Below are 6,000 nucleotides of genomic sequence, written 5' to 3' on the forward strand. Positions count from 1 at the left end.
CATTCAGAGGCTGTTGCACGCAGCGACTGTTAATTTTGATTTGTAAATAACAGATTTTAACTATCAGTCATCCCTTGGAATTTTTAATGGCTGATCTAGATTTCAGCTAGCACCTAGCCATTCTCAATGCCAACAATACAACAGGTACATAGCTAGATGATTAATGGCTTAACTAATATGGTTTGTATATTACATACCACTATCCTTTTTTGGTCAATGACTGTTGGCCTGGTCTTGTACACAGTTCATGGAATACTAATTTTTGTGGGAGGCGGGCTGTGTGGAGAACACATCGGTTGGTTATATGGCGCCATCTATGTGAACTACATATACACCTCAAAGGAAGTAAACCACTTCAAATTTAATTACATGAAATGGAACATAAGTAAAATTGTTACATTGTCGTCCGACTTATTTCATCTTTATTGTCAAGTAATAAAATTTCGATGTTCACTACTTGCGAGTCCGTTATTATTATCAAAACATTTAAATTACATCAGGTGAGTAAAGCTTTTTTTAAATTAAAAAAACATTTTTTTAAATTTATAAAAACACTGGAGCACACGAGCTGTACACATCTATTGGTTGATATGGCTTAGATATATTTTTTATATTATATCTTCCTTTATTATAACCTAATAAGTATATTGTTAGTCATATTTACCAAATAGTTCATAGATGGTGCCAAATATCAGTCAGATGCATATATCTATAGCGGAATAGCCAAATTCCAATAACCATGCATCTCACTGATGTTTGACGCCATCTATGAACTATTTACAAAATATGACGAACAATATACTTATTATGTTTTAATTAAGGGAGATATAATGTAAAAATAAATATATTTAGGCCATAAAAACCAATAGATGTATACAGGACGGGCCCTCTAGACCTTTTATAAATTTTAAAATGTTTTTAAAAAATTAAAATAGTTTTACCCACCTGATGTAATTTAAATGTTTTAATAATGATAATAACGGACTCACAAGCAGTGAACATGGAAAATTTATTACTTAACGATGAAGATAAAGTAAGTCGGACGACAACGTAAGAATTTTACTTATGTTCCATTTCATGTAATTAAAATTGATGTGGTCTACTTCCACTGAGGATTATATGTAGTTCACATAGATGGCACCATATAACCAACCGATGTGTTCCTCACACAGCCCGCCTTCCGCAAAACTTAGTATTTTATGAACTGTGTACAAAGCCAGACCAATAGACACTACATGCATTGACCGAACCATATGAATTAAGCCATTAATTGCAACTTTTTTATGACATCATCTAACTATGTATCTGTTGTATTCTTAACATTGAGAATGGCTAGTTGCTAGCTGAAAACTAGATCTGCCGTTAAAAATTCCAAAGGACGACTGATTACTGAAATCTATTATTTAAATATTAGTACTTCATCTGCATGTCTTTGTTCTTACTGAGCAATTCAACACGTCTTGGCATTGTTTATATGAGTCTTGAGTATAAATCTTTGTCTTCTTCTTCATGGTGGCATATTTGTATGCGTTTCATCATGTAACTGAGGTGTAATGTTGACCTTCCTCACCTTGTGCTTAACCGTTGTCCACAGATTCTCTATAGTGTTCATGTCTGGGCCATTCCCAGGCTATCCCAATGTTTCTACAGTATTTTCAGGTAAGAACTGCGCAATTGATTTAGCTTTATGACACGAATAAATGATGACTATCTGAAACCCTCAGCTGCCGACAGGTGTTGTTGATATACCTCGATCTAATCAGCTGAAAATGTGTGCCCCGACCGGGACTCGAACCCGGGGTCTCCTGCTTACATGGCAGGCACTCTATCCATCTCAGCCACCGATAATTAAATGCTACGCAGCCATTGACCTTCGTCTGTGCGAATGCGCACAGGTTGCCCAAACTCTTACGGGAATCGCCAAAGCGTGTGCGAGTAATCAGTGGATGCGCAAATGTCTATAAGGTTCATTACATATGTAGAATTGTGGACAGTTGAGAATGTGAGTCTCACGGGAATCGTGCAAGGGATAAGTCCTCGCAGTCGCACTATTCATCTGTGTCCTCGGTGGCTCAGATGGCTAGAGCGCCTGCCATGTAAGAAAGAGATCCCGGGTTCAAGTCCCGGTCGGGACACACATTTTCAGCTGTCCACATCGAGGTATATCAACAGCACCTGTCGGCAGCTGAGAGTTTCAGATAGTCATCATTTATTCCAGGGGAAAGCTGCACGGTCATCAACAGTATTCTGTTCTTTCGAGAACAGTTACTGTCTTCATATTTATGACACGATGCACCATCGTGCATGAACACCGTCACCGTCAGGAAACCATTCCTCCACTTGAGGTAAAAGCCTCTTTTCCGAAACTTTCCTATACTGATTCTAATTCATAGTGCCTTCCAAAATTTAAAGTCGGCCAGTACCCTTTGCTGACATACACACCCCACCATAACAGATGCGGGATGTTCTACAGTTCGCGCTGTACAAAGCTCAGGAAACTCTACGTCAACCGTTCTTCGGACATACTGGCTATTTTCTTAAAATATGCAGAATATTGACTCGTCAGAAAAGCAAACCTGAAAGGAATAAATCTTTTAAATAATAAACTTTTTATGATTAAGTTTATTATTTCATAAAAGTTTATTATTTCAGATATTATTTGCTCATGTGAACCGTACTGTACATAAGAAATTTTCTCCATTTTTTTTGTGGAATATTTTCTTGTAAACAGTTATTCATTTTTCAAAAGACATTTTCGCATATAGATTCTCAACTACTTAAAATAAACTTTATTTGCCTTGCTCCAGTCCTCCCCAAACTTACTTCTAACTTCATGAGGCCATTTAAGCCTCTTTGCACTCATTGCAGGGGTACGTTTTGCTTTTTTGCATGGGCGACTAGCTGGGACCCTTGCACTAATAAGCTTTCTGCGGACAGTGGAAGTACAACCACGACTCCATAGCTCTCCAAAACCTTCTTCTGTTGTCTTTCGCCATCTGGAGAAGTTTGCATTGAGTTCTATGGTAAAGTTTGCTCTTGCGGCCACACTTTCCCCGACGGGCTGGTCTGAAATGGCCATCTTTCTCTGTCTGGGTAATGCGGCTTACAGATTATTGTGAAATCTGTAACCTATTTGCTATTTCTCGCCGTGAATACTATTTCTCTTCGAGTAACAGTTGTACAGTGGCAAACTTTATTGGTGAAATATCACGTTGTCGACCCATAACCAACAAATATCCGATAAACACAAGAATTATCCATACAATAAAAATATTTATATTTTATGGCTAACAGTGAAAATAGAAATACTCATTAGTTATACTTTAAGGATAGATTATACAAAAAAATCCTAACCGTAAGGAAGTCCCAGCTGAACTGAACTGTCTCCAAAACAGTTGCAACCATGCAATCTTTGTATCGACAATAACAACTGACTGCTTATGGAGTGTTGCCAACATTTTTAATAACGTAGTACTTCTAATAGCAAATGTAAATGTTGGCACATGGATGCAAGCGAGTGAAAATACAAATATCACATGGCTGAATAACTGTGAGAGAAAGTAGGGAATATCCATATTTTCGTTTTTAGTCTAATAATTTTCACATCTCTAAGTCTGCAGGTATTCGTGGCCGTTGACGCTGAAGTTAAAATCTTCTTGGTTGTTAGGTGGCATCGTATTTCTGCTGTACAATCGACGTTTCGATTCAAGTGTACTCTGGTGTTACATGTATGTAACCATATTGTAAACATCTTTTTGCATGTTTAATGTTGAAATTAAACTAGACTCGGAGGATGGAGGATTCTGTTTGTGGACAACTTTTCAGCAAGAAAAAGGCGTCGGTGTGATGAGTTATTGCAGGTGTAGCACTACTTAATTATTTTAGCTACTAAAGGAGAAGTTGAATAATTACAATTTTTCTACCAATTTTGTTCTCCAGCTTGTAACTGTTTTAATGACATAATGATCCCAAGTGGCTGGTTCAATAAGAGCTTTGGATTTAGCTCTAGTTTTAACCACAGAGGTCATGATTTGCTCCTAAAAATCGAGGCGGTCTGTAGAGATCTCGTATAATATCAACAGTTATATTTAGTGAACTTCTTTAAGTTTTAGCGAAGTGCCTGCTTTTATTAGCCCCAACGTTTCACATTTGTGAGCGACGATTTTTGAGTATTGTGGATGTGAAGTCATATGTTTCTCTTTTACATTACAATAGATGAAGGAGTGCTGGGAAATAACGCTTCCGAAGTTTTCATGTGAAAACTCTTCAAGCTTTCCAGATAAAACAGACGTTTATTACAAGGACTTTCACGACACACTCCTTTTTTGCCGGTAATGTGTTCCGTGGCCTTCGCCTAATTAGCTGAGTGGTATCGTGTCTGCATACTGTACAGCGAGCCCGGGTTCCATTCCTGGTAAGGCTGGAGATTTCTCTCCGCTCGTGGACTGAGCGTTATGTTGCTCAATCATCATTTTGTAACGGTACCACCGACCACCTTACACGATAATCGATGCTAATGTTATACCTCTGCAAGGAATTTTTGGAAGTTGTGACAGTGAGATAACCTAATGTAAACAGTTCAGTCAAACTTGGGTTCGTTTCCGAAACATTCCAGCAGAGTATAACTAACAGCAAACAGGTGGGTCAGGAACAGACGTTCTCCCAGAACAAAGGTAATCGTAACATTATATATTAAAATCGGTCGCAACCCTAATTAGGCATTCTTGTATCAAGCAAAATGATAAACCAGAAAGCAGTGCTAAGGCTAACCTAGCCTACCTTGACACACACACACACACACTAAACTCTTACCTTATATCTGTTCACACTATAGCACAGGAACCTAACCTTGCAGATAAATGTGCTACCAACTAGAAAGTCAGATAACAAATGGCTGATGAGATAGTAAACAGCAACATATGCCTCTCAACAACACTTCCTTAAATAAACTAGGTGCAACAGTTTATGAAACCAGTTAACGACACATGAATCCAGTACTAATACTGAACAGGGGAAAGCTTGAAATCAGGGGGTATGCTAATGATCATTGTTAATTGCTTAGTACAGGGTCTCTATGCCTGTGCATTAACCAACCTGCGTTAAAATAGATAACACAGTAAATAGTTCTTTTATAATTCGGTTTGAAGCAACTAAACAGAATGAAAATCTAACTACACTGACTCTAAAGGAGCCTTTGGATTACTTCCTCAACTAACTAGCCTAGTACATGTGGACCCTTAAATTTTCATGGTTAGAAGAACCATACTCATTAACAAAACTACACAAGTATTATGAGAAATTGTCAGTATTCTTATAGTTAATTATCGATAAAGTAAATCATGACAAACTATAACTCTTTAAATAACAACTGAGCTTTCATAAGCAGTCTCTTATCTAATCAAAAGTATAATTGGCTGTGCAACTGACAACACAACATTAAATTCAAGTTCAACCACTTTCTTATAATAAATTAGGAGACTTGGAATTAATTTCACTAGGATAAGATTCCTAGGTTTGTGATTTGGGATAATTGCGGCTGTAAGATAGAGTAACACCACGATTATTATCAAAATCAACCAAATTTCACAAATATCTGGTCCATTTACATTGTGGGAAATATAAACAGTTTAGTGGAAGATTGGTGGTATTAGTGGCGTAATTTGCAGTGGCTATTAACCTGGCGGCGATGCAGTCATAGCAGTACTGTTGGTCTCACCCTGTTACATGTCTTTTTGGCGTCGGAATAATATTTATAGTGCCAAAAAACCATGCCATGATAATGCTATCACAAAGTACAGCATCCGAGACCCATAAAAACTGCGCTTCAGCTCTTCTGGCCTTAAAACAGGAGGAATATGAGACGCAATGATCCGCTACTGCTAGCGATGTGTTAACCACAGGACTGCTCAGCCCAGACTCGTTACTTGTTAAAAAGGACGAGTTGCCACTTGCGCGCCAACCACACCTTTTTCACTCCGCCAGGCTACTTCCGTAGGTGTG

This window comes from Schistocerca gregaria, chromosome 4 (assembly GCF_023897955.1).
Source record: "Schistocerca gregaria isolate iqSchGreg1 chromosome 4, iqSchGreg1.2, whole genome shotgun sequence".
Lineage (NCBI taxonomy): Eukaryota > Metazoa > Arthropoda > Insecta > Orthoptera > Acrididae > Schistocerca > Schistocerca gregaria.